This window comes from Microtus oregoni, unplaced genomic scaffold (assembly GCF_018167655.1).
Source record: "Microtus oregoni isolate MIOR12 unplaced genomic scaffold, Mior012 000022F_ref0000154, whole genome shotgun sequence".
Lineage (NCBI taxonomy): Eukaryota > Metazoa > Chordata > Mammalia > Rodentia > Cricetidae > Microtus > Microtus oregoni.
This window is the reverse complement of record NW_024543081.1, coordinates 32,315,389-32,328,176: the sequence shown is the minus strand read 5'-3', so window position 1 is coordinate 32,328,176 and position 12,788 is coordinate 32,315,389.

Sequence of the window (12,788 nt, the reverse complement as noted above, 5' to 3'; positions counted from 1 at the left end):
CTGTCTTGGGCCACCTCATTACACCTCCATCAGTTTCTGCCGTCAGCTGAGTGATTGATGACCGGCCCGCCCACTCTATTTATATCATCCACGCTGATACGTCTGAAGCAAAAGAACAGACCATATGGCGGCGCGTGAGCCCACTTCCGTCTCCAGGTTCTGTGATCCCAACTAGGAGCACTCATGGAGCCCTGTCGTACTGAGATGCGTTTGCATCCATACAAAGCATTGCGTTTGGTTCCGGAACCGTGCTTACTCGCCTGCAGTGCTGTGTGGAAGAATATTTTTATTACTGACTTTTAGTTTCATGATGTTATGCAAGTAATGCCAATATCGAGAGGCAACAGCCCCATTTGCAGAGTCCTGTGATTTTTTTAATAGCTTTTAAAAGCCTGATCTATGTTCAAAATGTTTCACTTTATGAGGGGACATTGGGGTTGGAATGCCTGAGATAAAGAGTTGCTTGTCTTTTGAACTTCCCCATTCCTTGGCTCTGTGTCGCTGGCCCACCCGACCTCAGCACTTTGTCAAGAAGGCACACGTTGAAAGGTCCCCGTGAGGCCACTGCTCTCCCCATGACACACAAATCCTGTGTGGGCACCACTCAAGAGCCCTGCTGAGATTTGATCATCCACAAATGGCAAACCATTAACACCAAGTCCTACAGCGTCAAAGAAGTCTTTCGGTAGCTGCTTTAGACGGTACGTGTCTTCCCGGATGCTCTTTCAATGGGGGTTGGAGGAAGTTATAATATCAGCATGCAGAGCAATAACAGATAAATGATTAATAGAACAGGAAGCAATAAATTACCTGCTGACTAATGTGCTGATGGAAATGTCATTGCCACATGGTGCAATGAAGAGGGGGGAATCATCACTTTCCACAGATAAAGGCGGCTTCCTGTTGTTTCTGTTGTGGAGACTTTCAGAGTCAATGCCGGAAACAACAAATGCATCGAATATTACTAGGAATAATTATTAATGATTATTACTAATAATAATTCAGACACATGTCTTATTTTACTTCTCGGAACTTATTTCTTAAATTCCTCTTTTAGTCCTCTTTCTAAGTTTGTCCATCACCTTGGAAGGAGGAAGTTGAAGGTCCTCGCATTTTACTTTGGGGTGCATGGGACGTGACTAGAAACACGAAACCCCTTAAAAGTCATTGGTGGGTGAAGATGTCTAACCTGCTGCCATGCTTGACAAACAGCTGACCAAACACACACACACTTGGACAAAAATTGCTTTGTGAATTAAGGCGTTGTACAAGATAATTGTACTCCTAGCAAATACAAAGATGTGGACAGGGGCTTCTTTCTTCCTTTCTAAATATGTTTCTCCCCATTTTTCATGCACATGTCAGAGTGATGGTGAGCATGTGTGTCTACGCATTCTTGCATGTGGGTGCACATGCATGCGCATGTGTGTGCTCATGTAGAGGTCCATGTTAGAGTCAGGATCATCTTTCATTGCTCTCCCACCTCTTTCATTGAGGCAGGGCCTCCCAGTTAAACCCAGAGCTTACCAATATGGCTAGTCTGGAGAGCTTTCTCTAGGGATCCCATCTCCACCTTCTGAAGCTGGAATTATAAACTGGCCACAGCACCCAAGTGGCACTTAAGTGGGTTCTGGGGCTTCTGTCTCCAGTCCTCCCATTGGTCTGGTTAGTACTCCAATCCCTGAGTCATCTCCCCAGTCCGTCTGAAGTCTTTCTATGGTATATATTTAAAGTATAGAGCGCAATGTTTTGACGCGCATAAGCACAGGGGGAGGATTACTGCAGTAAGCAACGGATGCAGCCACCGTCTCGCACACTTATACATCTGTGTGTAGCTAGAGCTCCTAAGATGAGCTCCAGAGGGTGGCACAACAGGGTTTGCTCTGGTTCTCGTGTTGAACATCGATGACATCTCTCGGTTTATTCATCCTACAAAACTACAACTTTGTAACCTTTGACCTACACCTCTCATCTCTCTGTTCTCTTGAACTTAATAATTAGGTTTCCGGTCTCTGTTTATTTGTTTTTTGGCTTCTCAAAAGGTTCTATAAGCATGAGGACATGAGCTTGGATATTCAGAACCCACGTAAAAGCTGGGTGTGGCAGTGTGTGCCTATAGCTCCAGTGCTGGGGGTTCCAGTACTGGGGGTGGAGTAGAAACAAATGAGTCCCCTAACTCCTGGCCAGCTGGGGTAGACAAACTGAAGAGCTCCAGGTTAGGCAAGAGAATAATGTTTAAAAACAGTAAGATGGAGAGCAACTGAGGAAGACATGTTGACCTCGGGTCTACATCACACATCATACAAAGACACAAACACACACACACACACACACACACACACCTACATGTGAGTGAGATCATGCAGTGATCTTCCTGTGACTGGCTTATTTCACATAAAGAAATTTTTACTTCCATATTCACAGCATCTGAGAGAGGGAAACAACCTCAGTACTTGCCAGTGTATTAATGTAAAGAAATTTACATCCACACACATAAATTTATAAATATCTCTAATGGAGTATCATTCAAACTTAAAAAGACAAGGAAGGGCATCTTGTTTGCAGCACTGTTAAGAACCTCTGGACCGTTCTCTGTACAGCGGTTGTTGCTGACTCAGCTCCGTTGTAGAGGGTTTTGGTGGCAAGAATCACTAGAAGTGAACTGTACACCAAAGACTGTTAGGAGTAATAGCTGTGATTGAAGTGATATGTTAAAACCCCTTGTAAAAAAAAAAATCAAGTGCTCAGTATAAGCCTGAGACCAGCCCTGAGCATCAGCAGCAGGATGATTCCAGATGCCTGATTTTAGATAGTACACACACTTGCTGAGTCTTTAACTTGAGGCCATTTGGTCTACGCCACCTGTCCAGAGTGTGCTTGTCCTGTGACACTCACTGAGATGGCCAGGAGAGGTTGGGATCCAGACAAAGGCCAGAGGTCAGTGTACCCTTGGGTTGGTAAGAGTGTGGCGTTGATCCAAAAGATAGGTTTGATATTCAAAGTTGTCACAACAACCCGTCTCTGTGTTCCTTGTCCCTTGACAACCGGCCAAGGACTGCCTGCTGAACTGTCGAGAAACCCTACATCCCCCCTCCCCTCCATGCTGGGAGCAGGAGAATGCCACGTTTGTAAGTGATGAAGATGTCACCATCATCCACTGATAATGCCGAGCAGCAGACTTGAATGCAACGTGGTGCTGTGGTGGAGGCAGCTCTGTGGCGGCCTATGTAGACCAGGAACCGCATTTGGGCAGGAGGTTAACATCTCAGCACTCAAATATTGACCAATAGGAGGTTGAGGGCAGGAAAGAACCAATTGATAGATACCTTCCTTCTCCTTTCTCTTCTAGGTAACTGTTTTGAGTACAGTGGCTTTATACTGCTCTTGAAAGATGTCACAGATTCTTTATTAACCAATGGTCATAAAACATATACACAGCATACAGAGGGAAATCCTACATCAAGGGTTGATAAAACCACTGAGAGATGACTTAGTGTTAAGAGCAATTGTTGCTCTTTTAGAGAGCCCAGGTTGGATTCCAATACCCACATGGTGGCTCACAACCATCTATAACTCCAGTTCCAGGGGATCTGATGCCCTCTTCTGACCTCCAGGGGCACCACTAGTCATGGATGTAGTAGTACATTTACTTACATGCAGGCAAAACAGTCATACATATAGAAATAAAAATTTAAAAACTTTAAAACAACACAAGCAAAAATATTGAGCAGAGATAGCTTGCTGAAATAAGGGAATAAGGCTGCCTCTTGGGAAGCTAGCAGAAGAGAGGGTCTTGAAATCTGGCTACTATCACATGGGGGCAGGCAGAGGCTGCTCTACCCTCTCTCTCGAACAAGCCTCCCAGCGACAAGGGGTGAGAGAGGAGGCAGTTGGAGATCTGAAGTTTGGGCTGGGATGGTGGCTCAGTCAGTAAAATGTTTACCTTGCAGTCATGGTAACCCCTGTTTGATCCTCCAGAGTGCAGGCTTTAAAGAGTTTGGCATGGTGGTGTATGCTTAAAAGCTTGGTGCTGGTGCTGGAGAGGTGAGCAGATCTATGGGGCTCACTGGTAAGCCAGCTCAGCCTACTTGGTGACTTCCAGGTCCCAGGGAGAGAGTCTGTCTCAAAAACTAAGGTGGGGGGGCAGTCTACAGAGGTAATTCAACAGCTAATAGCACTTAATGCTTTACAGGGAACTTGAATTTATTATGTAACCAGGGATGACTTTGAACTCACGATCCTTCTTCCTCTGCCTCTCTCCAAGTGCTGAGGTTACAGATGTGTGCTACAAGACATGGTCACTTTCTCTGTTTTGGCAACAGAGAACATCTTCAAATACTGTCAACTGTGTCCTGGGAACAAATCCTCCACCCATGAAGAAATACCTGTCTAGGGAATGCTGTGGTCTCTTAGCGAGGAACCTATCTGCAATCGTCATCGTGATGAAGCGACGTGGCCAACCAGCTCAGGAATATGCCCACAGTTTCGTGTCATTATCTGCCCATAGTAGGCGTGTCTAGTCTCTCCTATCAGTAATAAATAGATGATGGTACCAGCTTGTACCAGCTACTGGGTTTTCATGCAATATGCAGTCAATCTTTAACTTTGGCTTACTTATAAACCGAAATGCCAGCTCCTCATTATTCTAGAACCCAGTGGCCACACTAGAAGCAAGCATATTTGGCATTTATAGCGTGGCAAGAAACTTTCAGTATCATCAATTTTTGTAAATATTTAAGGCAGAAATATTTCTTTCTTGATGTGTGGACATATCAAGGGCTTTTGTTGTTGTTGTTGTTGTTGTTGCTGCTGCTGTTAGCTCCATGTAAATATAGGACAGATTATAAACTAGACTTGTTCTATTGAATGTGTTCATAAGTTTTTAAAGGAAAGAAAAATCAGTGTGCATGCACGTCTCTCTCTTTCTCTCTCTCTCTCTCTCTCTCTCTCTCTCTCTCTCTCTGTGTGTGTGTGTGTGTGTGTGTGTGTGTGTGTGTGCATACAGTTGAATTACTAAAGGAAATACTTAGTAGTAAGCTTATAATCCCTACACTTGAGTCATGGGGGCATAAGGGTCAGTAGTTCAAGGCTAACCAGGGCTACGTGAAGCTCTGTCAAAAATAAACGACAAATTATCTCCAGGTGGGCTCTGTTCCCAAGAACACTGAACTGAGTCTAGCAGCGACATCATCCTGTTTCTTCTGTCTTTTTGACACAGCGTCTCATTTTGTAACCCAAGCTCGTTCAAACTCATAATCCTCCTGCTTCAGCCTCTTGAGTTGTGTGGTTATGGGAATGTACTACCACACTTGGATATTTTTTTTAAAAAATTTATGTCCTATTGCCTTTCATGATATCTTTTATATAATTCCTGGCTACAAAACGTCCTTTGATATATGATTCTGATCTATCCCAGCATTGATATTCAGCAGAAAAGGATTTCTCTAAGTCCCTAATGAGATTTATTTCCTTGCTCTAGTGTCTTGTGCCCACTCCTACATTATACTTTACTAAATAAATACTAGGTATACTAAATTGTGTACCTAGATTCTCAACACTACTAGGTTGTTCCTTAGTTGAAAGTAGCATCCTGCCTTGCTCAGCTCTGTGTCCTACCTAAATTCATAATATTCAAACTACTTGGACCACATTGGCTGAAAAACTTTATTAATTAAGTTGATGCTTCTTAGCTGAGTTTCATTTCTAGACTCAAGTCAGTATGTGCTAGCAGAGAAGAATCAGTTGTTAATACTCTTTCTATTACTGGCCTGTGAAGCTTGGGGTTCTTATAGAATTCTGATATAGAGCTTTTTATTTTCTTTCTGTTTGTGAACTGAAATATTTCCCTTTTATCCATAAATAAAATAAATGTGCTTCTTTTACACTTGGAAATTAATCATATATTTGACATTAATCTCACTAATGGTGTCCATGAAATGGTCTTGATCTTTAGCCTCTTCCCAGGATGGGTCAGAATTCTCTGCCTGAAGGAACCACACAGACTCTTTAGACTTAGAAATGTGAAATCCTCTCATTTAGAAATCACACTTGGGGTCCTCTGAGTTATTCTTTCTCCGTGTATCCATGGAAACTGTCCTTGTTCAACGCTGGCAGGCCCTGATGTTCCTGAGGTCTTGCCTCATGGCACTGATGTCACAGATAGCAAAAGGACTGCCAGTTTGGTTCAGTCTCACCCCTTATATCCTATGCAGGAAATAGGCTTTGTTCAGATCAAAACAGGCCATTATGTGGGGTTTGGTGACAGCCACATGCGACTATTTCCACACATAAGAACGTTTGCTGTTGCATCACTGGGGCTGACATACTCTCCTTGTGCCCTTACCCCACAGGGTAGTGGGCTGGGTGGGTGTACATGAGCATTTGTGTGCTTGTGTGTGACTTAACCCTACTAGATGAAAGACTAAATTTGGCCCCTTCTGTTAAAAGGCTGTTATCTCTTTGGTGTAGTGACTTCTGCTGAGAAGTTTTGGGAAGCCCTGAAGGCTTCATGCATGTTCCTGCTTCCTCTCAAGATCTGACATAGGAGCTAAATGAATTCTGAAAGCCCCCTGCTAGCCAAGCCCAACTTTCAACATGACTGGCCAAGACTCAAAAACTCTATTTAATATTCAGAATTTGACCTTTATAACAATTCATATTTTCTCGAAGGCAATATAAGTATCTCTAGGCTTTTAAATTAATTTTTAGCTGATAGTTTTGCTCCCCTGAGCATATTTTTACTAGGTATGTCAGTCAAAAGACTTCCTATATCAGAAAAAAAGAGAAAAAGAAAAGAATAAAAATTATTGTCTATTATGGTTGTATAGTTCCTTAAAGGACATAGTCACTAGTAAACCTACAGGAAAGAGAGTTTCATATTTCTATGAAGTGGGGAACAGATGTTTCCATACAAGAAGCAACCACTGCCATTTCCCAGAGTTCGTGGTAACCATAGCGTTTCCTATCGGTCCCCACATCTCATTTAGCGAGATCACAGGGCCATCCTGCTCTGCTTGAACTTGATCTCTGATTGCGGCTCACATTAGTAGACGAACTTGCATTCCTTGGAGATTTACCTGTTGCTAAAGGTGACTTTAGTGCTAAAGGTAAACTTTGAGTGACATAAGTAGAAGAAAATAAAATATATTTCCAACAAGCCCTAAGCCACTGTGACAGAACATCCAAATAAGCCAAAAAAAAAAAAAAAGCAAAACAAAACAGACCGGTGTGTAAATAAAACAAACTCAGGTGGCTTTCATGTTGGCTCAGAAGTGTACACTTATGACTTACGTCTCTCCTGATTGCTATCAAAGGATGAAAAAGTATGTCCTTGCTCTCCACAGGATGCTGAACAATGAGTAGTGTTGAAGATGTTAATTTCTTATTGCGCATTATATGATAGATTTGATTATTATATCTGATCAATAGAATTATTGACTTAGAGAACTAGAATTGGATCTTATTAATTTTTGTCCAATCTCTCCTCATTTTACAAATTCATGTAACAAAGACACAAAGATGTTTACAAGTGGTTGCCAACCCTTCCTGTACACCAGAAATCCCAGAGCTACTTTATAAACATGCAGCTCCTGGCTTCCAACCTCCGGGATTCTGACAGCTGCCTTCTGGTTTGAAGTCTGGTTGATCTGGTGTGAGGTCTGAACGCTGGTAATTAAAAACAAAACAAACTTCCCAAGTGCTTCCAGTGTTATTAGGACTACCTCTGTATTTAAATATAGTATTAATATTTTAACATTCTGTGTTTTATGCCACTGACATTATCTACTTATTTAAATGAGTTAATTTGCTGAAGGAATGGTGACAGACTAGGGGAACTTCCCCCGAGACTACGTCACTGTCACTGCTTTCAACACCTCATCTTGTTTGTCTCCATTTTCCCAGACAGGTATCATGGCTCACACCATGACCCCAGCCCTTGAAAGACAGAGCAGAAGGACTGCTGCAAGTTCAAAGCTAACCCAGGACCCAGAACCAAAGCAACATTAAAACACACATACACAAAAAGCCAAAATCATCACAGGATATTCATTCATACTCAATGTGACTTTACTTTTCATCGTGGATACTGTGAAAATATGTTCAGCTAAGAATAACGTGAGCTTTATAGCTGGCTAGCTTGTCCTGTGGCCGGGAGCAACTTAAAGGCATGCACGGGGACCTTGAGACCAGGCTGACTTCAGCCAGATCACTGCCCAGGGAGCCCAGGTGACGCGATTTTGCAGACAGTCAACAGTATTTGGTGCTAATGACTACTGAAGATGAATTAGAGGAGGAGTTTCAGGCCTGCCAGGCCTATCAGAACACCTTAGATGAAAGCAGAAGCCAGGGGTTTTCAATGTAGAAAGGCTGTGTGAGATCAGCCCCTGGTGGACACCTTCACTACTGCAATTGCCCTGCTTTGGGGAGGAGGCCTTTTGGTTTAGCACAGGAGCCCTGAGCCTCCCTTTTCACGTCAGATTGAGAATATTTGGAACATAAACTGACTCCAGATGTCAGAAATAGAGCATTCCCTGATTATACATAGATATGAAGTATGGACTTCTTGAAAAGGCTGTATGGCGGAGCACCTACCCGCTTCTCCCTAAAATAAATTATATCTCCTTAGCAGTGACCATCATTTGCAAAAGAAATGGCCCAGAAAATCCTCTGCTTGTTCTTTTGGAGACAGGGTCTCATTTTTAGCTCAGGCGAGACTTGAACTCACTAGAATTTTCAGCAACCATTCTGTCTCAGCCCCTTGAGTGCTCGGATTGCAGAAGTGAACCACAGTGCCCTGCTATTCACAGATTAATGCAAAGAGAGACATTACTCTGCTCTTTCCACCTTCTCCAATGTTGCCTTTGGCTTTTTAAGAATTTCATTTAGTGCCACTATGCAGTTTTCCAGGTAAAGAAATGGGAACGAGCATCACAGAGATGGGCATTCTATGCCCCAAACCCCAAAGGAAATAAACAGTAGGGCCAGTAAAGGGGGTCGCAGCTGTATTAATATTTCCAGAGAGGGTATGTACGGGAGGCAGGAGAGGATGGCTGGGATGTCCTGTCCAGTTGTCATTGTCTTCTCTTTTAAATACAGATAAAGGTTCAGAAGCATTTCTACACTTCAGCACAGAGTGTAGAAGATTTCCACCACGAACAGCCACCACAGCAGAGGGTAGTAGGAACCACGGGGTGGTGGGGGTTGAGGGGTGTTTCTGGTCCACATGTCTTAGAAAGGTAGCCTTTGTCCAGTTCCCCTGGCTGGTGTGGGAAATGCTGAGGACTTTTCAAGAGAGCCCTCTAATCTGGATTTTAATTAGTAGTTTGCTCCACGTGCCCATTCCGTCAGTGTTTATTAATTGAGTGCCTACTATCAGCTAATGTAAGCTTGAACTTGAAGCAGACTAAATAAAGCCTCTGACTTTGGGAGGCTTCTGTTCTAACAGAGGGTAGGCCCAGAAAAAAAAATGTGAAATTTAAAATACACGCAGTGGCTTCCTTCTTTTTGTTTTAGAAACTATTTCTTGATCCCCATTTAATCCCCGAGTAGTTCTTTTTCTTTCAAAATATTCTCTGAAAAGGATATAACTCATCTGTTCCTCAAATATTAATGCGAAGAAAGGATGAGTCCTCCAGAGGGCATTTGCATATGGAACTGGAGGACTGTAGTTACAGAACTATACACACCACTTGTTTGGGTGTGGGAGTAGTGTTAGGGTTTAGCATCGAAAGAGCACCTTGGCAGATCGGGGGCCGAGGAATACAGCTAACAAGATTCTATTGGGAGATTATAATACTGTCTTATTTCTCTCCTAACAAATCCCCACACTAAAAGCTTGGAATTAAGAATTTATCATCTTGGGCTGGAGAGGTGGCTCAGTGGTTAAGAGCACTGACTGCTGTTCCAGAGGTCCTGAGTTCAATTCCCAGCAACCACATGGTGGCTCACAGCCATCTATAATAAGACCTGGCGCCCCCTTCTGGCTTGCGGGCACACATGGGAGGAATGTCGTACACATAATAAATAAATAAACAAACAAACAAACAAATAAATAAAAACAAAAAAAAAGAATTTATCATCTTGCAGTCTAGGAGACCGGAAACTGAGATGTCTTGACAGGGGTGTTTCTTGAGGTTTAGGGGAGAATTCACTTCCTTTTTCAGCTCCCAGTAGCTTTCCACAGCCTTGGCTGTGATTCTAAATCACGACTTTGCTTCCATCCTCCATCCATCCCTTCTTGATCCCAGACTCTCCGCTTCCCTAGTTAAGGGCTCTGTGGTTACCCTATGCCCATTTAGCCAGCCCCAGACAATCTCCCCATCTTAAGCGTATCTTAATTTAATCACATTGTCACAAACACTTCACGGTTCTAGACGTGGGCATCCTCGGAGCCATCATTCTTCCCTCCATGGGGCTCTGTGAGTGCGGCTCTCCACCAGCTCCTTTGTTAAAACTTACCACGTCTCATTATTTCTCTTGACATTTTGGGAATACCATAATTTGATAGTCTTTCTAAAGAGTAGACTGCCAGGCCAGGTGCGGAGTCACAGACCTATAATCCCAGTGCTAGGGAGGTAAAAGCAGGAGGGTCAGAAATCCAAAGACCTTAGTTTGTTCACTAACCTGAACCACAGGAGGCCTATCACTATTTATTTACTTTACTTTTTTGTTTGTTTGTTTGTAGACACAGAGTTTTTCTGTGTGACAGTCTGGCTATCCTGAAACTAGCGCCACTAGACCAGACTGGCCTTGAACTCACAGAACTCCTAGTCAATACTTTTTAAAAACAATCTCAGGTTGCTAAAACCAATTGGGTAATTTTCCTTATCAGATCTAATCTAGCAGGAAGGAATTTTATTCATTTGCATGTCTGAATTTATTGTTTACTTAGAGGGTGTCTTTGTGAAAAGGCTCTGGCAATAGCTCCAGTAGTTTCAATCTCTTTAAAATTTGAAAGGCAGAGGCCAAGTGAGGAGGCAGAGGCCCCAGTCAAGAACTTAAAAAAACTAGGTGGTGGTGGTGCACACATTTAATCCCAGCACTCGGGAGGCAGAGGCAGAGGCAGAGTGAGTTCCAGGACTGGCCCCATAGCTACTGAGAAACCCTGTCTCGAAAAACCAATTAAAAAAACAAAACAAAAAAACTTAAAAGAATGGATATTTTTGTTTTCCAAAAAGGACCAATGAAATCACCAGCGCTGTTCATGGAACCCAATTAGCAGCTGTTTTTTTTTCCCCCCTCCTTCCTGATGCCTAGGGAGCTTTCTTGTTCCTTGAGTTCCCACGTGACAGTCACTGGACCTTGTGGGTTAGTTTCCCAGTCTCCTTGAGGGAGATGGAGGCAGTCCAGTTCTGCCACTGGCATCTCGTGTTCATCAATGGCACTGTTGCTGGTTCTGACTCTGAAGGAATTGCTGTTTGTCTCCTTCCTGTCCACACAGCTTTGACCTACTATTATTTCCTCCTTCACATATCTGCTTTTTGTGGGTCTGTACCTTACTGATTTAGCAGGCATCTGTCCACCATAACCAGCTTCTGCTGAGGCCCAGCTAGATTTAACATAATTTGACAAACAAAAATGAACTTCCTAAGTTCACGCCAGCTTAATTGGCACCCGCAGTTGAAATAAAGATTTTTAGGGATTTTAGGACGAAGATGTCTTTAATGTTCTTGTTACTTACACTGTACTAGATACATAGATTTTGAAGAATACTGTTTGGTCCACATGTAGAATCCTTAAAGATGTAGAGGGGAATTTATGTCACTGACTCTAAGCGAACTTCCTAAGCTAGAGTAGGAGGCGGAATACTTCTGGGAAGGCTGTCCCTGGGAAATTCAAGGGTGGTTCTAAACAGTCTTGGACTGGGCCAGGAAAGAGAGGGCTCAGCGGCTAAAATCACTTGTGACTTTTGTGAAGGATTCTGGCTTAGCTCACAGCACCCAGGTGGAGGCTCACCCCTGTCTGCAACCCAGTTTTAGGGGAACTGATACCTAATGTTCTCTTCTGGCTTTTGAAGGCACAAGGCACATACATACATGCAGACAAAACACTCTTCTATATAAATTAATATCAAAGCTCCTTGGGCTCCTTTACACTGAGCAATCTTGTGACCCTGCCAGGCCGCACTTTATTCTTCTAATAGGGATAGTAGCTGCGGCAATCTTTCACAGAATGCAGAGAGATGGCGGTCTATTGCAAGGTTAAGGAACTGATACCCAGCAGGCAGGCTGTACTTTTGTATACTGACCTGTTGTTAAAGTTCAGTAAATTTTAGTTATGCTGAGGAGGGTCACAACAGGTCATGAAGCTACTACAATCATATAACCAGAGACAATGCGCCCACGTAAGAGCAGTGTGTACCCCAAGTTTCAATTAATTAGATCCAATGAGTATGCCTCAGACTTGCCAGCTGTTGAGGTATGGATTAGGTGTCTTAAATGTTCTCAGTTCGTAGCTGTAGTGTATAACGAAACGTGACCTAAAAACATTGCTTTAAAATAAAAACATTGAACTTGGGTCTTCTTGTTGTTGGCACCATCAATGCGCTTGCTTAGGACGTACCATATGCTCTTGAAGAAACCATTCCCAAAGATTTAAGGAGAGCTGAAGCGATAACAATAACTCCCGAGTTCTGCCTTTTTAAAAAGCGACCGAAGCTAGCTAAACTTTCTGCTCTCCACATTCCCACATCTTAAGAATTTGGATCTTGGAAGGAGTCCAACGTTCTCCATCCCCAGGATACAGCCAATGCTTGGAAGGGATGACCCGCTAGCGACGCTCGCCCAATG